The 24,069-nt window shown below is 38.2% G+C and overlaps 1 pseudogene; it reads left to right on the top strand.

Annotated features, from left to right (window-relative positions):
• The first annotated feature begins 15,998 nt into the window (after positions 1–15,998).
• On the top strand, positions 15,999–16,137 carry LOC118854332 (annotated as a pseudogene).
• Positions 16,138–24,069: the final 7,932 nt, after the last annotated feature.

Raw genomic sequence — 24,069 nt, 5'->3', positions numbered from 1 at the left:
TGCATAAAATTCAGTGAATTAATCTGCCAATTCTATGTTTGCTGTTGAATAGATTTGCTCGTTAATGTTGAAGGGTTACATCTGCAGGCTTTAGTATATGCCAAGAGAGGAGCAGTGAGACTTACATTGACTACTTTCAGCTTTCAGTTTGTATGTGTTTCTGAGCCTAATTAACCATTAGAGGTGATGGCTAGATCTTTTCTTCTCTGAAAATAGCCCCTTGAGTGTATTCTGGGTAAATTTTCCATTTCTGTAGAAGCATCTATTTCCTGATATTTGACTTTAGGCATGATTACTGGAAGAAGAAATAAAGGACGCAGTTTATATTCTGTGCCCTGATTACCTGTGGCTTTTGGCAGTAATTGGATTATGACTATTGATAACTATCATAGACCTACCCAGTCAGATTTTTCCATATCTTCAAGAAGGCATAGACCATAGCTAAAATGTTTTTTAAATGAATGTTAAAACATTTAAACACATTTAATCTCTACTCTTTCTCTTTATTAGATTGTTATTCTAATAAAGCACTATTATTCTGTGAATAATTCAAAAGCCATTTATGTAAAGTGATTCTTCAAAATATTCTAATAATTTAGTCCTTCAAATTAGAAAAATCAAGAATTTAGCTAATAGTTTTCAATGCAGTTGCTAATACAGCAAAACTGATCATTATTTTTGAGTTTGTATTCTCAATGCTTAGTACAGTGGTTAATATATAGTAGGCACTTAAATGCTTTTTGACTGAATAAGAGAAATATCTGTAAATTTGCACAATTCCATTAATAATGTATCTTTATTTAAGTCATATGCAATATTTTAGTGATTCATGCTTGGAAGAAGAATTAGGAAATTTGAATTTTCATCTTTCAAACTAATTGAGGTTTCCCCATTGTGCATGCCTGTTTTCTGGCTTTGAGGAGAGCAGAAGAACGAAGAGCATGATTTTTCAGTAATAGAAATTAAATTTCACTTCAGTCCTATTTAATATTGTGCTATGTATGGGAGATTAAAAAAACACACAAAATTAAAACAATCCCTCCTCTTAAAGAGGTCACTTTATGCCACTTGGTCCAATAATTCTACACCATAATTCATGCAGAGTTTTCACATAAAACTCAATTCACATGCGACATATTTTTTCACATTATTTTATTGTGTAATGGGGTAAACATGGAATACTGCTCTCCATCTGCTAGACTGGGGGCCCTCCTGAGGGGCTGTGCATACTCTATAGCTCTGAACCACATGCTCTAGGCCAGGGGTGGGGAACCTATGGCCTCAAGGCCATATGTGGCCTTCTAGGTCCTTGGGTGTAGTCATTTGACTGAGTCCAAGTTTTACAGGACAAATCCTTTTTTTAAAGGGGATTTGTTCTGTGAAGTTTGGATTCAGTCAAAGGGCTGCACTTGAAGACCTAAAGGGCCACATGTGGCCTCAAGGCCACAGGTTCCCCACCTCTGTTCTAGGCTCTTGCTAAAAACTTCTCAACCAACATCTGCTTGTTAGTCTTCATGTATCCTGGGTTTGGAAGCTGTGCCAAAGAGGATTGGCAGACGAGCTTTAAGGACTGAAAGAGATTCACCTTTTTGGTAGAGGAAACTCAGGCAACAAAAAACAAAGTAGATGATCATTAATTAAGAAGTGGCTAAACAAATTGTGGTACATTTTAGTAATGGAATATTATTGTTTTGTAATAAATGAAGAACTGGACAAATTTAGAAAAGTGTGGAAAGAATTACATGAACAGATTCAAGGTAAAGAAAACATAATAAAGAAAACAATACATATAACAACTAAAAGAATCTAAAAGGAAAGAATAATAAGCACAAAACAATAAAAAAGAATGATGAAAATTTACAAAGAACAATCACAGCCCTCAAGAAGAGCTAGGGGAAGACACTTCCCCCTCCTCCTTTGTGGAAGTGGGTGGTTTAAAGGCATGGAATGCTGAATATATTTTCAGATTTTGTAATATGTTGATTGGTTTTGCTGATTTTTTTCTCTTTTTAAATGTTCTTTGTTAATATGGGTTGCATCTCTCAGAGGTGAGGAGGGATACAGGGAAATTTAGGTGATACAAATACCCATCAATAAAATTCATTTTAAAAAAAAGAGCAATCTTTAAGGATCGAGGTGAAATTGCTTCTGGCCACTTATGAGGCCAGTTAGGACCTAGCCCATGCCACCTCTCTCTTGGACTTCCAGCAAAGCAGGAAAGATATTTCTCTCCTCCCTATGCCTAGTAGTTATGGTGTCTATACACATATTTCAGAATGAACAGATACTTGCCTAAGTAAACCTGAGACCATATTTCAAGCCCCTAGTTGCCTCTTCTGTTCTGTGCTTACTTCCTGGGAGCCCAGGCCATAAATCTTGAGAAATGGACATTTCTAGACCCAGTGGCTACCACATGAATTTGAGAGTTCCCGAGTTGAGTGCTGTTCGCACAGCTTCTCAGAGAAGACTACTTCCATGAGGATGCTTCGGCTGAAAGGACCATGAAAACCAAGCCTTAGCTTGTGAGCATTTCTGGATCTTATGAAACACTCAGATAACAGCTCTGAGGTGAATGTGAAATATTTGTTGAAAACTCATACAAAGTGGTCTTTCCCTCTTGGGAGAACATAGTAGGAGTAACTAGCTACTGTTTGATGTTTCAAAATTCGTCAATGAATATTTATAAGTCTTTTATGTTTCAAGCATTTCTGTGGTGGTAAGGGAAATAAATAAATAGCTGTCTTATATCTGATTTCTATTTTGTAAATAATCTTTCTAGAAGGGATTCCTTTTAAGGCAGATCCTAAACATGAGCCCCATCTAAGCTTTGATTAGGAGATTTTACCTGAAAATCCAGCACAGAGGCAATAAGCCAGAGAATGTTTTTTAAATATTGATCCCCTCTTTTGCAGTTCAGTCTCCCCTGAGACTGCATGTCAGTCAGCTTGTGTCCAGAGCCACAGTTCCTTTTCTGAGAAAGCTTTCCCTCTCCCATGATGATGCAGGCAAAATATTAGGGTGAGAGGGTGGGTTCTAGTCAAATTTTGGGATCACCTGCCAATATAATTACACCTGCGGCCTGACTAGCCATCTACATGCGGACTAAAAATAACTATTAGATGAGGAATGCAAATTACCTAAATTATGACATTCAGTCAGACTGGCAGCCAATTGAGTTGGTCCATTGGTACACATATTTTATATAGATGCTGTAGATGGACAATGACCTGGACTGAGAATTGGATAAGAAGAAGAGAGAAGGAGCTGGATTTTATTTGGGAAGCCTCACAAAATTTTCAGTGATCCTTGATACAAAAGCCCATCTTTTTGACACATAAATTCTCTGTCACATTTTGTGACCATAAATCATGATATTCAAAGAGTCCAAGTTGCCAGTGATCAGAAGAGCAATGGAGAGATGCATGTTGTGTATGAGTATATTCCAGCCTATTATTAACGATGATTTATGTTCAGGATAAATCTCCCCTCCCTGCCTTAATCCTCCTCATTAAAGATGTATATGGTCCCCAAAGGAGGCAAATAAGTCATATAATGAGAGCAGGGGATAAGTGTTGGAGGAGAAAGTGAAGCTGGTAACTTTGTGCAGCCTTCCCTCAATTAAATCCAATTCACTTGCAAATCATGGCATCACCTTCCTGAAGTCATGGTCTTCTTCAAGAAGGAAGGACAAACAACGAAAAGAATGAGTGTTGCACCAGTATTCATGAAATCTTAAAGTTTCCAGAAGGAAATTTGTTCAGTTGTGTCCAACTCTTTGTGACCCCATTTGGTGTTTTCTCAGCAGATATACTGGAGTGGTTTGCCATTTCCTTTTCCAGATCATTTTGCAGATGAGGAACTGAGGCAAACAGTGTTAAGTGACTTGTCCAAGATCATACAGCTAGTAAGTGTCTGAGGCCAAATTTAACACAGTAAGGTGAATCTTCCTGACTCTAGGCCTGGCATTCTATCCACTGAGCACTTAGCTGTCCTAGAAGGAGGTATACAGTTCAATGGACAGTTTATGGAAAAACACAGAAAAAAATCATAAGGGAAGAAAGGTCACAACTGATTTGAAGTTCGTACCAGTAGAAAGAGTATCCATGTGAGTGTAGTTACATCCAACTTTGGAAATAATGACAAATTTGCCAAATAATGTAAAGATCATGGAAATGTGGATCATTTATCTCTACCTCCATCCCAATCCTTCACATTTCTGAGGATTGTCATTTAGCACAAAGAATTTAAGCAAATCTGCTGGGTTTATAAAAAATCATAGACCTTTAGAAATGAGTGGGAATCGATAAATCATCCAGCATAACCCATTCTTAAAAAAAGAATCACTGACATATGGTAATGAAGCTGTCACTTAAAGACTTCTAGTCATTGGGAATTTAACTACTTATCAGAACAGCCTGTTTCATTTTAGGGCAGCTGTATCATTAATAATAATAGTTAAGATTTATATAGTACTTACGATGTGCCATGCATTGTGTTAAGTACTTTACCATTACTATTTCTATTTGATCCTCACAACAACCTGGAAGATAAGTGCTATTATTATCTTCATTTTACAGGTGAGGAAACTGAGGCAAATCAAAGCTAAATGACCTACCCAGAGCAACACAGGTTAGAACATATCTGAAGCCATATTTGAACTCAGTTCTTCCTTACTCCAGGCCTAAGGCTCTATCTACTTCACCACCTAGCTTCCTTATTAGGAAGTTTTCTCTTATTTCAAAACTAAATCTGCTGCTCTGTAACTTCCACTCAATGCTTTTAGTTCTCCCCTCTAAGGAAAAATAAAACAAGCCTAATCATCCAACAACAAGATAAGCCTTTAAATACTTGAAGAAAGAAATCGTATCCTCTCTTCAGTCTTCTCTTTTGCAGGCTAAACATCATCAATTCCTAGAAACACTCCTTATGTAGTATGGTTTGCCTGACTCAGGAAAAGCTCCCCGTTACTAATGTCCTTTCTAAAACAAAGTCCCTAAAACTGAATGCAGTAATCCAGATGTGGTATTATCAGTACAAAATACAGGAGAATAACAGCTCTTGCTCTGAACATTGTGCTTCCATCAATGAATTGACAATATCTTTCTTGATGCCCAAACTTAAAATGCACTAAAAAAAATACCCCAGCTCTTTTCATATGAATTGTTGTCTAGCCACATGCCCACTCCCTTGTATTTGTAGATTTGATTTTTGGATGTACTTTACATTTACTATTTTTTAAATGCTATCTTTTCTCATAGTTGACCTAAAGAGGCCATTTTGGATCCTAATTCTGTCACTTAACGTATTATCTATCCCTCTTAGCTTCCTATCACCTACAACTGTGAGAAGTATGCTATCTTCATATAAGGCATTGATGAAAAAGAAACCAAGGTTAGAACCTTGCACGGTTCCACCAGAAACATCAGACTGACATACATTTATGAATCACCAGCATTTTTGGATTGTAATCATTTATGTAATGCAATCCTAATGTCATCATGAATGTAATCTTTCAATGTAATCAGCCTTTTCAAACTCACCTCTGGCACACATCTCATTATTTTGTCCATGAAGATCCTATGATTCTTACTGAAATCCAGTTATATTATGTCTATGGCATTCCTCTGGGGACCCTGCATAGTAATTTGTTTGGGCTATTTTTTTCCCAGAGAGGACTGAAGGAGGGAGCTAATTTCTAAAGCAATTAATATTGTTAATATTTAGAATGTTATTTGTTTTCAAGTTTCATGGTCAGGGCTTTTGATTCTGGGAAAACAGAACTAGGCAGCTGCCTTTCTTCTAAATCATTATACATAATAGTTTGAAATTATAATAATGACAGTAATTCACTTTTCTATAGTGCTGTAAGGTTTACAAATACTGTCCTTCATACGATCCTGTGAGGTATATAATATACTGGGATACTCAGCAATTAAGCCCCTGGAAAGTAAGAGAGAGAGAGAGAGAGAGAGCAATAAGACTGTTGATTTAGGTCTGCACTGCATCTCCCATCAGGGATTATTTCTTAAAGCTGTTACTTTATTTTAACTCTTTTTAAGCCCTTGCTAGAACAAAGAATACTTTCTTTACTGAAACTGCTGCTCTTGGTTTAGTTCAGAGGTGGGGAACCTGTGGCCTCGAGGCCACATGTGGCCCTCTAGGTCTTCAAGTGTGGCCCTTTGATTGACTCCAAACTTCACAGAACAAATCCCCTTAAAAAAAAGATTTGTTCTACAAAACTTGGATTCAGTCAAAAGGCTGCACCTGAGGACCTAGGAGGTCACATGTGGCCTCAGGCAGCAGGTTTCCCACCCTTGGTAGGTGTTTCAAATAACATAGTAAAAATAGTGGGAGTGGAATAATACAGGCAGTTTTTCTATTTAAAATGTGAAGTAGGTGGTAAGTTAAATAATACAAAAGGTAGAAAAATAAACAAAATCAATAGAGCATGCTTCAAGACCTGTGGAATCTTTTGATTCCCTTTGACATAGCAGAGTCAGTTAAGGGGTCGCCATGTTTATTGCTTTCGATAAGGGTTAGGTTTGGAATGGGGTTGGGCAGTCCAGAAGGATAGCTGGAGACCCAAAGAGAATTACTCAAGGGTCAGTCAGCCTATTGATACATTTGCCAAAGGACTTCCTTTCTACAGTAGAATGTAAACCCTGGAGACAATAGTAGCTTGTGCAAATCACTGAATTCTGATTTGGAGATACGCTTGTGCTTCACTCAAACACATCTTCTTCCAGCACATCGAGTCTCCCAGAATATTTTAGAAATGTGATGGAATATTGTAATATTGCCTCTAATGAGAGAAAATGAAGTGGAGCTGAAGCAACAGAAATGTGCCATTAGGACTGTTTTCTTTCATTCACCCAAATGCTCTTTCCTGACACAAACAACTGGAGTCATTAAACATGTTTTTGTAGCTTGTCTCTTTCTACTTCATTTTCCCTATGTTAGTGCCTCATCAGGAGAGTGATTTGTATTCAGACCGTGTCTATTGGCTCCCCAGGAAATGGGTTATGAAAGGCTTAGGCTTTTAGAAAGTTTGGGATGTTGTGCCTGATCCGTAGTAGGATCAACACAAGTCAATGAGTCCCGGTGCCTGCTTTTCTCATTCAGGCTTTAGAGGTATTGACCACATGGCATTCATCAGTTCAGCAAAAGGAAAGAGGCTGATGGCCACCATCAAGGCAAGACGGCCAAGGGAAAAAGAAAATTTTGAACAAGGGCAACAGGTTCTAAGTAACCTAGAGGAAGTTGGTTTCTTTTCCAGGGTCAAAATGACAAACATTCACAGCAGTCCTTGCTCAGTGCGACTTGACTTGTTACGCTGAGTATACTTGTCTCCAATGGCAACAGGTTACCGGGCAGCCAGAGATGTTAGTCTGAGAAATGCATCTCAGAGGAATGTCAACAGAGCCCCTCTAGACCAGAGTATATTTATTGAAGTTCCCATTGGATGTTGTCTAATTAGCCTCAGTATGCACTAGATTATCATATATTTCTCTGTTGGTCTTTGTAACACCATTTCTCTGAACTTAATAAGGTTGTTGCAAATTTCTTGATGTTTATCCGGAGGCAAATAAAATACACAGGGAACTTGATGTGTTAGCACAGTAGGGAAAGTGATGCACCTGGGCTGTTGGGGCAGAAAGGGAACAGCTGAGGCTCAGGAGTAGAATATACATTAGCTTCCCACTGAAGGTGCCTTCAGTCACACACATTGAAAGAGGGAGAAGCAGGTCTTCTACTGGCTATGTTTATAGTCTCCTACTCTCCTTTGAGAATGGAGTGATTGACTGCCAGCTATAAGGGAGGAGACAGAAATAGGTAGAAGTAAGCTTGCAGTGGGACACTTGGACTTTTATGGCATAGTGTTTATCACCATCATCTTTCTCAATGTCTGTTAATATCTTCTGAGGATGCACCAGATTTCATAGGGAAGCAACGAGGAGATAGGGTAATATATGTATTTTTCCTAAAAATTCTCTACTTGCCTTTGTTTGTGTTGAGAAGCTACTCGGGAATCTAGACACACTTAGTGCTATTCAGGAGCAGTCTGTGCATTCAGGTTCAGACTTAATGCATGCCTGCTCATTCCTTCCTGGTAGTTCCTACCTGGCTACCTACCAGACAACTGAAGGCCACTATCATTCCTCTCATGCAGAATCCAAGTATTCAAAATTGGAAGAGATCTAGGAGGCCAGAATGTATCACCTACAGCAGTAAGAATTCTTTCTACAGCTCTGGAACAAGTAGTCTTTCAAGTGTCACCTAAAATTTTTGTCCAGTGAAGGTGAACCCCACTATCTCTGGAGATAACCGCTTTTGCACAGCTCTAATTTTAAATGAATTTTTCTTTATGTGACCACCGGGAGGTGTTGTGGGTATTAGATATGGTGACTGGGCTCTCAGGTTCCTAGGCAAACCCAAGTGTTGAGGCTATAAAGAAAGGCAAAAAATGATCTCTGCATTCAAATGATGCGGGAGACAACATGCAAACAACTATGTACAAACAAGATAGTTTTCACATGCATGGGCCAAACATCCCCCTGACTCAACAACTAATTTGAGACAAGCATGTGAGGATTTCTTCCAGTGGAATGGATGGATGACAACAATTTGATCCAATCACTGTGAAGATGGCTGAAACAGGCACTGTGATAAGCTTAGAGTTTGATCAGACATTGAAGACACCAAGGTCATCCACTGCATCCCAGTCCGTTGCCAGTCATTCTGACTTTTGTTTTGCCACTGGACTTTGATGACCATGAAAGAGTAAGGGAGAATGACAACTTTGCACAACTCTGCCTCACTCAAATCTCATTCACAAGCAAGTCAAGACATCACCCCATGATGTCAATGGTCTTGTTCAATAATGTAGGATGAACAACAAACAGGTCTCTAGGGCAGCTGGTTGTCTTTTCTGCTTTGTGGTAGGATGATTGGTTTTGATACCATGTCTTCTTCTCCTTCCCTCTCCCCATCCCCTCTCCTGATAACATGTCCCAGAGGGAGTAATCATGTGAAACTCATGAAGTGGCTGTCATAAATCTATCACTAACTGTGGCAATGAACTACCTATGGCCCTAGGAACTCTTGTGACCTTGCAGGGTCCTATTTGTTTTCAAGCGAAATCCTATGTCTGAAATGACTGCCCTCTGTTAATCACCCATGTAAGTCAGGGAAGCCAAAAAGAAAAATAAAGCCATTTCAACATGTCAATATACTGTCAAGGAAGCTAGAGACTGCCATCACTACTCTTACATCAAGCCAAAATCTCCTCTGACACTTCTACCCATTCATTCCTCTTTTTTTCTGTCCTCTGGGCCAAACCCAACCAGTCTAGACCTCTCTCTTTCACATGGAAGCCCCCAAATACAAGGATATGGCTCTTACGTTCCTCTAAGTCTCTTTTCTTCAAACTAAATATCTCAAATTCCTTCCACCTGTATTTATAATGGAAGATCTCCAGTCTTTTAATGACCTTCATTACCTTCCCCTGGCCACATTACAGATTGTCAATGTCTTTTCTAAAATGTAGAACTCAGAATTAAACACGACATTCTAGATAAGAGTCTGAACAGGGAGAAGATCAGAGGGGACATGACCTCCTTTATTCTGGACATTATGTTTTCCTTAATGGAGCCCAGGATAATAGTTTTTACTGCCATTGTCTAAGGTTGACTCATAGCTTACAGTCCCACCAAAATCCCCAGGTCCTTTTCACATGAACTGTTATCTAACCCTCTCTCCTCTATCCTGTACTTGTGAAAATGATTTTTGAATGCACATGGAGGATTTTACCTTTATTACCATTAAATTTCATATTTTTAGGTCTGGCCCATTATTCTACCGTGTCTTGGTAGACCTTTATAAGTAGAGTGCAGGTTCTGGACTCACTATCCTAACTCATATAAGCAATGGCAGGCTGGGTCCTTCTGAGGGCAGTTGACTGCTCCTGTACTCAGGATGATTGTGGTAACTGTGAGGGACTGGTTTCTTCTGGTGTGATTGCTCACGGTCCCCCATCTGACATGTTCTAATGTCAATTTTCCAGTTGACATTTCCCCAATATCAGTTAACCTATTAACTTTCATTAGCTTTTTGCAAAGAGCTATTTACTGAGTAACTGTATCAAATGCTGAAGTATGACAACGTCTCATTCCCAAAGACTGAGTCACGTTCTCCCACTAGTACATACAGAATCCAGAGGGAAAATGGACTAAAAAGCACATATTCCAAGAGGCTAAGTCATAGTTCCTGGTTGGGTGGCAATCTTTTTCCCCTCATGAAGACTTGATGAAATTCCATCAGAAGCAATTAGGTGGCCCTGTGGACAGAGCACTATATTAGAGTCAGGAAGCCTAAGCTCAAATCCAACTTCTGATACTTGCTAGCTATGTGACCCTGAGTAAGTCACTTACCCTCTGATTGCCTCAGTTCCTTAACTGTTAAATGGAAATAATGATAAGGATCAAATGAGATAATATTTGTAAAACTCTTAGCACAAAGTCTGGCACAAAATAGGTGCCTAATACATGTTTATTCCTTTCCCCCTGAGAATTTACTTCCTTGTAGTCCTGAAGCTGCCTTTCCTAAATGTGCTCAGTTTGTGCTTAGCTCCTGATGTTGGATGCTGAAGCTATTCAGTAGCACTGCTATGATGCAGAGGGAAAGTCCAAATCCTTTGACCTTTCAGTTCACAAAGTCATCCTCTGGTCAAGGCGCATTTGTAGGAGACAGAAACTTCCCCTTCCTCCACCAAGTAATTCCATCTCAAGGACAAGGCTGAAACTGTTCTGCCACTAGACTGGCTTGCTCAAGCAGATCTGGAATTGGTTTGTTCTTTCCTTCAGCTCCCATATGGCATTACTCCTCTTTCCTATATAGCATCATCTAACATCATCCAATGGCTCAAAACATTTCATTCTATCTATATCGACTAACAACTTTTTCTGCACCTAGTTTATGCCTTTGATTGATTTAATAGAGGTGTCTAGGAATTGTCCACGCTTCATCAAAAGGCAGGCATTCTCATCTGGTCATGATATCAGGTTTAGAGCATCTTGTTATGTACATTAATTGAAGTGTGGCAGGTTAATTGGTTGATTCGGTTATGTCTTGCACTTCTCTGATCCATTGGGATCCCATGCATCCCCACCACCATCCCCTCCCTCAGTTTCTTCCTCTGTGAGTTGGGGGGTAGGCCAGATGATCTCTCTAGGCCCTTCCAACTCTCAATCTATGGTCCCATGATCTACTGAGAATAAGCCATGGGCTCTGTGTTCATGGAGGGAGCTCTCACATTGGTAGTTATCCTAAATGATGAAAACACAATTCTTTTTATGCAGTTATTCATATATTCAAGCATTTGAAAGGGAAAAGAATAGGGAGCGGAAATAACAAGAGTAGGGCTTTAGGTATTTGGAAGTGCATATAAAATACTTGATGAGACTAGAGCCAATAATATTTAAAATTGTTAGTCAATTAAACTTTCAGCAAAAGTTTCTGAGGCCTAGTTTGGCCCAAAGGTTGGGCCAAGAGTATGTTGTTTTCCTGTGCATGGCCCTGTCAATGAACATGTATGATCAAGATGGAACTCATCTGTTTTATAACCCCAAACTCACCTTTAGTCAATCAGAAAGCCTCCTGATTTCTGGTGTAGTTTTCATTCACTATCCATAATCTTAGGTGAGTGCTTAAGTATCACATGTATCCTTAAAATGTTTCTGATCATGTGGAAAGAATAATTCATTCTTACACCAAGTTTAAGGTTAAGGTTCACAAAATATAATTGCTTTCATTATACCCTCCCTCATTTCCCCATTTCTTCATCCCTTTCTCCTTCTTACCCTAGAGTTCCTTGTCTTTATTTAGTCATGCTAATAAGTTTGTTCTCCATGCAGCTCTCCAGTCATCCTGAACTAGCTGCTGTCAGGCTATTCTGCCCTCCTTTATTTGTCTTCTATCAGACCAGTATCTCTTGTGCAAATTAAGATGATGAGGGATTTTAGGATCATAAGGAAAAAGCCCTAAAGATTAATCTTCTCATCTCAGAGATGAAGAAAGAAAACTATTCCTCTTACGGATAACAAAACTGAGACCCAGAAAAGCTATTTCAAAGGGGGTGGGGCATATGAAAATTCCGAGAAGAAAGAAGCATATAGAAATAAGAATATACTAGCAATAGGGGCAGGTAGGTGGCACAGTGGTAGAGCACCAGCCCAGGAGTCAGGAGGACCTGAGTTCAAATCCAGCTTCAGATACTTGACATTTGTGCTAGCTGTGTGACCTTGGGCAAGTCACTTCACCCCAATTGCCCTAGCAAAAAAAAAAAAGAATATACTAGCGATGGAACTGCAGGCCATCAGGAAGTATATAGTAAAATATTACAAAAATAAATCAAACTCTTTGATCTTATGATTCCATTTTTGGATTATACCTTGAAAATTACCCAAAACAAGAGGCATCCAGGCATAGAGGTTTATTCCTATAAACTTGCTCCTGTGGAGATCGAGGCTGATGGATTGTTTGAGCTCAGGAGTTCTGGGCTGCATTGGGTATCCTTACAAATCCTGTACCAATATAGTGAATCGAGGAGAGTAGGAGGTCACCCGAGCTCTGTTCTGATCATCACAGGTTGGAAAGGGTTGGATCAAAACTTCCATGCCAGTCAGTATTGGGACAGGGCTAGTGAATGGTCATTGCATTTTCAACCTGGGTGAGATAGGGAGATACAGTCTCAAAGAACAAAAACAGATACCAATTACATAGTATAGTGGATAGAGTGTTGGACTTGGAGTCAGAGAGACTGGAGTTCAAATCCTGCCTCATCTGCTAACTGTATGACCTGAAGCAGTTCACTTAATGTCTGTGAGCCCTATTTATCTCATCTGTAAAATGGATATAATAAAAGTATCTTCCTCACAGTCTTGTTATGAGAATTGAGAGAGATAATGGCTCTATAGAACTTTGTAAACTTTAAAATATGATATCAATATTAGCTATTACAATCATCAGAAATATTTGGTACTAGTTAAACAAGAAGAAAGTAAATCAAAGAAATAAAATAGACAAGCAAGAAGAAGAAATAATGGAACTCTATAACCTAGTGCTTGAGAAATCCAAAAACACAAATTACTCAAGAAAGAATTTCCTATTTGATAAAGAACTACTGGGAAAACCTGAAAGCGGTCTGGCATAAATTAGGCTTAGACCAACATCTTCTACCACAGTAAATTCAAAGTGGATATGTGACATGAATATTAAAAAGCATGCCACAAAATTAGAAGAGAAGTAGATCATATATCTTTCACAGGTAGGGGTAGAAGATAATTTTTTAACCAAATAAAGGATAAAACAATATAAAATATAAAATAATTTTGATTATATGAAATTGAAAAGGTTTTACACAAATGAAATGGATGTATTTAGGATAAAAAAGAAACCAGTCAATTGGGGGAAACCCCATCTTTGTATCAAACCTTTCTGATAAGGTTTTGATACATAAAATAGACAACTAACAGAAATATCTAGGACCACAATTCATTCTCCTATAGAGAAGAGGCAAAGGTTATGAACAAAGTGTTCTTAAAAGAATTACACATTATTAACAATCATTTGAAAAATGCTCTAAATCATTAATAATGAAAAAAGGGAAAATCGGAAACACTCTGAGGTTTCACTTCATACCCAGGAAATTGGCAAGGATGATGAAAGATATAAATAGTCAGTGTTGTAGGGATTGTGGAGAGAGAGGCACACTAATGGATCGGTAGAGTTGTGAGATTTGGAATTATGCAGAGACAATGGCTAAAATGTTCATACTTTTTGATCTGGAGATTTCACTGCTAGGCATGTAAACCATGGAGGATATGGACAAAAAAGACTGTTGTTATATGCCCCCAAATATTAACTGCAATACTCTCTAAGGTAGCAAAGAACTAGAAACAAAGTAGATAGATGCCCATTGATTGGAGAATGACTAAATAAATTGTAGCACATGAATGTAATAGAATATTATTGTGTTGTAAGAAATTATCACCATGATGAATAGAGAGAAGCATAGAAATAATCACATGAATTGAAGCAAAATGAAGTAAGCAGAGGCAGGAAAACTACATCTCTCTCTCTCTTTTCCCCCCTTCTCTCTCCCTCTTTCAGTCTCTCTCTGTTTCTCTGTCTCTGTCTCTCTGCCTTTGTCTCTGTCTCTCTGTCTCTCTCTCTCCCTCCTTCCCCCCTCTCTCTGTCTCTGTCTCTCTGTCTCTCCATCTCTCTCTCTCTCTATGTGTCTCTGTCTCTGTCTCTCTCTGTGTGTCTCTCTGTCTCTGTCTCTCTCTCTCTCATCTATCTAACAGTATTAATGGAGAAAATAAATCCCAAACCATCATCAAATACTTAAAACCAAAGTTGTAAAATTATAAAGAAGCTTCGACTCACTCAAAAAGGAGCAAAAGAAGATACTCCTCCCCTTAATTTTGCAGAGGTCAGATCCATACGTGTGGAACAGTGCATATAATGTCAGATTCTTTTTGATAGATTGATTCATTTTACTGATTTTTTTTTCTTTTTAAAAAATCCCATTAGGAAGGGATTGTTCTCTGAGAATGGAGGGGACAGGGATACCTTGGGAAATCCAGGGGTGCAAAAACAAAAGATGTCAATGAAAATCTATTTTAAAAGAAAGTTGTTAAAAACAAGAAATACCTATCTGCTCAAAGACTTTCATAGCAACATTATTAGTAATTGCAAAACAAATAAACAGATTAGAAGCAATCTAAAGGTCTAACAATAGGGGAATGGTTAAATAAATTGCAGTACCTTAATGTAATAGAATATTGTGATGCAATTAAGGCTGAGTGTGAGCAATATGGAGAAATCTGGAATGAGTTTTATGAAATAATGCAAAATGAAAAAAAGCAGAACCGAAGAACAGAGTAAGAGTACTTACTGTGTTCATAAAAGGGGAAAAAGGAATGAAAAATATATAGACAAAAAAGAAAAAAGAATCCTAATGCAGACTTAGAAGGAGCAAAGGAAAAGTTCCTATATTTTATACATGGGAATTAATTTCAATAATAATAATAACTTTAATTTATAGAGGGTGTTCCTAATGTTAGTGCAATTTTAAGCATCTAAAACTTAAAACTTTTAAGCTATAAAAGCTTAAAACCACACTAAGACATTTGGGACACCCTTTATAAACTCATTAAGGTTTGCAAAGCACTTTATATAGATTATTTCAGTTGAGTCTCATAACAACTCCATAGGTGTAGATACTATAGGCAGCATTATCCCCATTTTCCAGATAAGGAAGCTGAGTCCTAGAGAGATTAAGTGACTTGTGTTTGGTCATATAGTAAGTATCACAGGAAGGTTTTGATTCTAAGTCTTCCTGATTCAATAAGTTTAATTATGTAAATTGACTTTTAATTTTCAGTTAATAATCCATCATTAAAAAAAACTAATAATTTTTTTTGGTTGCATTGAAAGGCATGACCTCCAGAACAAGGAAGGTGACTGTTCTTCGAGAGCACTCTACCCTGGTTAGACCACATTATGAGTGCTATATTAAATTCTATGTACAGAATTCTGTGTACTTCCTTATAGCAAAAACTATAGCGAGAATGGGGAAAAAGCAGTTCAGTGACAACTAACACACCAACCATATCTGTCAGTATACTCAATATTACACATGCACAATCCCACACCCATGCAAAAAAGAGAGGAAAAATCCTACTTTCCCTGAGGACAATATGCTGAAGGAGCTGATACACAGGGGCAAGTGACTGAGAATTTTAGGGGGCTCCAGATTAAGCTCTATGGAGATTTGTTGAAGAAGTTAGAGATGCTTGGACTGGGGAAGAGGAAACCTGGGGTGGTGGGTGGGAATGATAGCTATTGTCAAGAATTTGAAGGGCTCAGTTCGGAGCTGCCACCTCGGGTATCTGACTTACTAGTGCACCCCACCCGTTACTGCTTAATCTACAAAGATGTCTGACAAACCAGATAAAGCTGAGATTCAGAAATTCGAGAAGTCTAAATTGAAGAAGACAGAAACACAAGAGAAAAACCCACTCACTGCCTTCAAAAGAAACAATTGAACAAGAGAAGCAAGTGGGTGAATTGTAATGAAATCTGTCCTGCCAATATGCACTGTACATTCCACAAGCATTGCCTTCTTAATTTTACTTCTTTTAGCTGTTTAACTTTGTAAGATGCAAAGAGGTTGGATAAAGTTTAAATGACTGTGCTGCCCCTTTCAACATCAAAAGAATAAAGAACTACTGACATTGAATTGAATGAAGGCCGAGGGAGCTGCCTCTTTCCATCTGCCTGTCCTGGCTAGTTTGGGTCCTGGTGGCATTAAATTTTTTTTTTAAAAAGAGCTTGCATGTTAGTGAAAAGAAGAACCCGGGTGGAAATCTAGTTAACAATAAAATACAAAGCTGTACCAAGGTCCTGGCAAGCTGTAAAATGCAGTTAATCAGAGTGCCATTTTTTTTGTTCAAATGATTTTAATTATTGGAATGCACAATTTTTAATATGCAAACAAAAAAGTTTTAAAACCTGAACAACAACAACAACAACAAAAAGATTTTGAAGGGCTCTCCATGAAAGAGGGATTTGACTTGTCCTGTTCAGTGCCAGAGGACAGAAATAGGAGTGATGGTTAGTTATAAGAAAAGCTTTCTTCACAGAGCTATTCAAAAGTGGAATGGTCTGCCTCAGGGAAAACTTGATTCTCCTTCACTACAGATCTTGAAGCAAAGGCTAGATAATCCCTTTTCCAACATACTGTATCTCTCTCCAGTAAGAGTTGGACTAGAATCAGTCCTTCTTAAACTTTGGATCATGACCCCACATGGGGTCACAAAAAATTTTGCAACAGTAAAAGATTCCTGAATGCACAATGACCAAAAATTAATTAAAAATCACATGTGTAATGAATCTGATACATCTCTGGGAGTCCTTGCCTGTGCTGCATGTTGCATCACCTAACCTCACTGCAGCCTTGGTTCTGAACACAAAGCATGTACACTTTGCACTGCTCATGCCCTCAGGCCATGTGACATCAACCAATGCTGCCAAAACTGAAAAAAAGTCATGAATAGAAAAAGTTTAAGAAGCCTTGTACTAGATGACCTCTGAGGGACCTAATAACTAGAAGGTAAGTAAGTACAACTGGGTCTTGATTAGTATGAATGATAAATTCCCATTAAGTGGTTGCATGTATTTGAATTTGTACTGTCCAGTTATAATGGTGTAAAACATGGTCATTGGTTCCAGCCTAATGGAAACATACAATGCAAATTTGAATACATGTGACAACTTCAGGGGATTCCTTATTCACACTAATTAGGATTTAGCTGAGCTAGGATTCAAGCCTAGTTTCAACCCATACCCCCAAATCCAGGGGGTCTTTCTACAACACCAGGCTGCCTCTATTAGTAGCTTATTTTATATGAGGTGGGACAACATATTCTTATTGAAAATCAACAAACATTCATTGATAGCCTTTTAGACTCCTTCTAGCACTAAATCTATGATTCTATCAGCCTAAGAGTTTCTACTATCTGATCTTTTGTTTTTGCAACATCTGAAATTTCCTCTGTATTCCTCCCTTTTTCTCCTTCCCAGAAAACTAATCTTCATAACAAAGCTTTTTTAAACAAAAGGGAAGAAGAGGAAAACATCAGTATAAACTGATCCACACCTGAAAAAGAAATCTACAATCTATTAAATTTTTCACACCCTCAGGAATATGGAATTGGTGAAGCAATTAGTGGGGGAGGTGTCTTCTTGGCACCTCATCTTTGGGGCCAAATTTTTTTTCTTGGTAATTTTGTAAGATTAATTTTCAAATATTTTGTGGTTATTGTCCTTTTCATTTACATTATTCTAGTTATTGTGTATATGGTTTTATTAGCTCTGTTTACTTCATATTGCATCTGTTCATTTAAGCTTTTCTATACTTCTTTGATAACTTTCATTTCTAATGCCAAGTAATGGCTTTCAGAGTGGTTGGGCAAGTGAGAATCATTGTGTATAACTCTGCTCTCTTGGGTTCACTGGGTGCCTTATGGGACAGCGCTTTAATGTTGTTGTACTTCTATACATGGAGGCGACTATCTGCAAGAGCATTCAGCCATGATATTTTACATATTCATGAATGGAGAAGAGACGTCTTCAGAGTTGGTTGAAAGATTTTGAGGGAGTAAGCATAGACTTTTGAATGGTAACCAGATGCCCTGTATTGAGCCACGGATGTGTGAAGAGCTGGTCCCAATGTGTCTCTTGACTTCAAATGTTTGTAATTCAAAGGCTGCTAAGAATGGACTCCCCTTTGTGGGATTGCTCTCTCTCTCTTTGGTTGAGCAGATTTTCATTTTGTTCCCATTTACTCGTGTATTCTTTGGTCTATTCTAATTTATACAATATCTTCTGATTTCTGTATGCTGCTTAGTTTGATAAAGATGTATGTATGTATGTAAAGATGTTAATCGTGGTGGTCTTTTGTGTAACCAGTATTTGGAGGGAGAGAGCAAAACTGGTCACAATAAATTATTTCCCTCCCCTTGAAAGTAAGTAGGTAAAATGGAATTGATCCCGAGACTCCTGAATATTGTACTTCTAGGCTATCAATATTTGAGGTGTAGTGAATAGCTACAATTCCAGCCTATTAGACCTATTCTAGATCCCTGTTAGACCTATTCTAGCCCAATACACCTATTCCTATGGAAGAAACAAGTGCCCCTCCATGGCCATCCTATTGTTTCCTATAAAAGTAGAACTCACTCCCTTGGAAAGGGGGGGCAGATTTTAGATTAAATACCTATCCGTGCTACAGGTAAGCCTAGCTATCTTTATATTAACCAGCAAACATACAGATTCTAAAAATGTCCAACCTCCTGAGAGAAGGGCCCATAGGAGACAGTATTTCCTTTATTGCCAGACTCCATACTGTAACTATCTCTCAGGCAAAATGAGATAATTCAATAGTTAGAATGAAAAGCTTGGCACCAGGAAGACCTGGATTAGAATTCAACTTCAAAACTCATTACAGGCTCCCTGGCAAGTCCCTTAATTAATCAATAAGCATTTATTAAGTGCCTACTATGTGTGAGTCACTGTGCTGGGGATCCAAAAAAGGGGAGAAATGAAACAGTTCTAGTCCTCAAAGAACTTACATGCTCATTGAGGAGGTAACATACAAGGAGTCAATGTGGTACAATAGAAAGATCCTGGGCTCTGGAGTCAGAAGGCCTGAGTTCAAATTCCACTTTTGACCCTCACTTCTAAAGCAACCATAGGTAAGTCATTTAACCTCCATGGGCCTCAGTTTCCTTACCTGTAAAATCAGGAGGTTGGATTAAATAGCCTCTAAGGTCTCTTCCAATTCCATATCTACAATCATATGATCTATGTACACCTGTAAGTATGTGTAAACAAGTGCAAGGAAATTTGTGGGGGCAGCTACCAACAGATAACTCTCAGCCTCAGCTTCCTCATTTCAAAATGGCAACAATCTCAAAGAGTTGTTGGGAGGATCAAGTGAGATAATGTGTGTAAAGCGAAATGTTAAATGTCTATGAAATTTGTAGATAATTCTAGGAATGATGCATTGTCCATAATGATGAAAAGAAACTTACCCGATGCCTGAGTACAACCGCAAAACCAGTTATGTATCCATGTGATTCAGGAAAGGAGGGTACTACCTCCTGAGTGCAGTGAGAGGCACAAAATAAATCAAAGGGGAAGTGTGCTTGACTCTTTGAATAATGCAACAATTCCCAAGACAATTACAATCTGGTTGTCATAGTCACAGCCACAGAAGGTTTTATAAGAACAGTTATGGATCCTGCTTTACCAAGAGCTTCTCAAAGGCCCCCTTGCCCCTGGATTCCCAGCTAGCATCATGCAAAATAGATGCTCAATAACTTACATACTTTGAGTGCCTCCTAATAGTGTTCAAAGCACTTTGCATACATTATCCCACCTAATGCTTACAACAATCCTGATGGGTAGGCAGGTATCACATGCTATCAGTCCCCGTTTAACAGAGGCATGGAGGGGTTGAGTATCTAGCCCAAGGTCATATGGCTACTAAGTAGCAGAGCTGGTTACTAAGTGTCAGTTTGACCTGGGAACCAAGTCAAGTATACTCTCCTCTGGCATCACAGAGCCTCTCACCAGAGAGTGCTGAGCTGTATTTTACGGAAAAGAATGTGGGCTTTATCCCCCATTACTGATGTGCTTCAATTCCGTTGAACAGAGCTTTGGATTCAAATGTGTAAGTTAATAATTGCATTTAATGGATATTTGCTTTGGAGAACTCAAGAAAGGAATGGAATGATGATGATATAAGCTATTTCCTTGCAATGATGATTTAAGGTTAATGTCTAAACCTGTACTCTACAGGTTTAAGATTTGAAATACAGACTACATTAGCAGTGAAATAATTTTATTGCAAATGGTAAGAATGTAATTAAAAGCTATTGATCTTTTACTAAAGTCGTAAGTTAGATCTCTCTTTCTCAAGCAGTGTATTATGAAGACACCATGAAATTTAGAGCAGGAATAGACCTTAGATATCTAGTCCAGCCTCTCCTCTCTCCCCTACTCCTCAAGGGAAAGCAGAAGCCAAAGAGGTGAACTGAACTGTCTCTGATCATATAATCATAAGGACTAGAGTCAAGATCTAAAACCAGAGAGGTAGTGTAGTTCAATGAAAAACAAAAACATTGCCAATCAAGTTAGAAGACCTGGGTAAATCACTTAATCTTTCTGGTTCTTAGTCTTGTGACCTTGGGCAAGTCAATTAACCTCCTTTGGTCTTGGTTTCCTTGTTTGTGAAATGAGGTGAAGGCCCCTGGAGGCCCTTCTAGGTTTAGATCTTTGATCCTCTCCCTCCAACTCCTATGTTTATTTCACTGAATCAAGGTCATTAGTAGTCTCAAGTTTCCCTATTCTCCTTGCCCATTTTTTTAATACCAGAAGACAGAAAAGAAGAGTAATGATGAATGTGATAGAGGAGATGGTTGGATGAATAGGTATTGTGTGTTGGCACATTTGTGAGCACACGTCTACACAAACTAATTGAGTTTCCCATTCTTTTCTCAACAGCCAAGCTATGGCACATGTCTCACCTTTTCTGACAGTGTTTGTGTGTGCCTATAGTTGAAGGAGCTCATTAGACTACAAAAATTCCCTTGTGCTCCATAAAAACCAATTAAAACTTAAGGACAAACTACCTTGTGTATCAGTCCATCATTCTCCATTTAGAATATGCTGCTTTTATCATTTTAACATTTTTCAAAAGAAAGTGTCCCAGGAGAAAAATCAATGCTCAGCAGATTTGTTTCTCTAGGACAGTAAGCAGCGATGGCCAACATGTGAAAAGAATGCTTTTATGCTGATACCAACTACTTTAGGTTCTGCATGTCTTTTAAGATGTCTCTTATGTATGTAGTCACAGTGAAACCCATTCCATGAAATGAGCTACTTTTCCCTGCAGATCAAGAGTCTCACTGTCAGTCATGGAAGACAATAGTCATAGAATGTGACAAAGAAAAAGGATTTGCAGTGAATATTGAAGCCAGAGCACACTTCGTGCACTGGATCCCTCCTCCTACCACTTTCCCCCCTAACAACCCATTTCCTCAGGAAAGCAGCCACTTAATTATTTTCAGGATTGGTCAAAGGTCCCTTTAAGACCCCCACACCAAAGTACCCTTAAGTAGGGGAAGAACCCTTTTTCCTGATTTAAATGAATAAATATTCAAATATTAAATATATTAAATATATATTAAATATAAATATTTAAATGAATAAAATAATACATACAGGATTTTGAGGGAACCCAATTATATTGAAATATGATCATTGAAATACATTTTAAAACAGGTTCATGGGCCCCAGGTTAAGAACCCCCTGCTTTTAAGAACTATTGGCATGACTATTCCTAAACAAATAGAGGAACCTTGATATATAAGCAAGAGCATTGGAATTGGAGTCAGAGAGATGTGAATGTGAGTTCTGCCTATTATTAGCTGTGTGACCTTAGGAAAATCACTTAAACTTTCCAAGTCTCAGTTTCTTCATCTGTAAAATGGAGATGATAATCCTTGAACTACCTACCTTAGAGTTTGTGTCATGATCAAATAAGTCAAGATATCTAAAGGGTTTTTCTAAATAAAAAAGAGCTGTAGAAATATCAACTACAATGTCTTTTGTAAACTGAGATATTCTCTTTCTACTTCCAAGCAGGCAGGGAGGTAACCTGGACTTCTGAAGGCTTTGCCAGTGGACTATAATTTCTGGCAAGTCCTATCAACCTGAAAGGACTTTGATGAGAAGCTTGGCAATGAACGGTTTCTGTCAAGTGAGGACCAATTTAGCAAAATGTGGAGAGGTTCATCATCAGGAGATTAGACATCAGGTGATTAATTTATTGCTGCCCAGAAACTCTGAAGGGGTTGATTTTATACCAGGGAAATCGAGGCTCTATTTTAAAAGTATATATTTTATCAATTCCTTTGGTTTTTATATTGCCTAAATTTCTCCCTGTACCCCTGTCCCCACCCCATTCCAAGAGAGCCATCCCATATACAAGAGAATACTTTTATTTTTTAAACATTTAATACTATTTTACTTTTTCCCAATAACATGTAAAGATAGTTTTCAACGTTCATTTTTGTAAGACTTTGAATTCCAAATTTTTCTTTCTCCCTCCCTTCTCTCCCCACTCCCCAAGACAGCAAGCAATCTGATATAGGTTATACATCTACAATCACGTTAAACATATTTCCACATTAGTCATATTGTGAAAGAAGAATCAAAACAAAAGGGAAAAGCCATGAGAAAGAACAAAACAAAAAACCAAAAAAGTGAAAATAGCATGCTTTGATCTGCATTCAGACTCCATAGTTCTTTCTCTGGATGTGATTAGCATTTTCCACAAGAGAATATTTTTAAAGGAAAAATGAAAAAGAGAAAGAAGATTTAAAAACAATCAGCAAAACCTAAAAAGAAATCTGAACATATATGCAATGTTTTCCTACTCATGGACCTCCCATCTCTGCAAATGAGTGGGGGAAGGGAAGTGATGGGTATATTCCACATCTCTCCTTTTGGACCATGCTTGTTTTTTTGCTAAAGTTATGGCTCTTTTCAGTGCATTCAAGTATCTGATTCATGCATGACCTACAAATTAGTTCACATAGCACTGGGTATCACTTTGTTTGCCTCTGTTTGGGACCAGCCATAGACTTTCAGGGTTACTGCCTCTGAGATGAGACTTTTTTGACTGGATTGGCTTGCTAACTCTGGGTCATATCGCTTAGCTCTTTGGAGTACTATGTTATTGACAATAACATCACAGACTCCCAGTCCACTTGAGGAATACAGCTGAATTTACTCAAGAGAAAATCTATTCTATTGATATCATTTATCTCAAAGACATGTGTTGTTGGTAACAAAGGGAATTATGAGGGCCTGTGATTGGCTAAACAGAAACTAATTTCATTTCTAGGTACACTACTTCCCCTCTCTGGGACTCACTTTCCTCACCTGTAAAATGAGATGATTGATTTCAGTAATCTGTACAGTCTTTTTCAGCTCTTATGATCTGTGACTCAGTATAACCATTCTTCAGGGCTATGATTGGCTCCCTTGGTCTCTTGCCTTTGTGGCTACCATGTTGTGCACCATGAATTTCTGTATAAATATCAGCCAACTTCAGAGAATCACAGAATTTTGGCATTGGAAATAGATATATGAAGCCATCTAGTCCAACACATTGCTGAAAGGTCAATCAGTCACTCAGGAAACATGTATTGGGCACCTACGATGTACCAGGCACTATGCTAAGTGTTGGGATAAAAAAAGACTAAAGACAGACCCTGCTCTCAAGGAGCTCATAATCTAATGAGGAAGGCCACATGTAAACTACAATGTACAAACAAGATATAGACAAGATAAATTGGAAATAATCAACAGAGGGAAGGCACTAGAATTAAGCTAAGTCTGGAAAGCCTTCCTGTATAAGGTGAGATTTCGATT

The sequence above is a fragment of the Trichosurus vulpecula genome, chromosome 6, assembly GCF_011100635.1.
Source record: "Trichosurus vulpecula isolate mTriVul1 chromosome 6, mTriVul1.pri, whole genome shotgun sequence".
Taxonomy (NCBI): Eukaryota; Metazoa; Chordata; class Mammalia; order Diprotodontia; family Phalangeridae; genus Trichosurus; species Trichosurus vulpecula.
The sequence above is the reverse complement of the archived record's forward strand: the minus strand, read 5'-3'. Positions and strand labels throughout refer to the sequence as shown.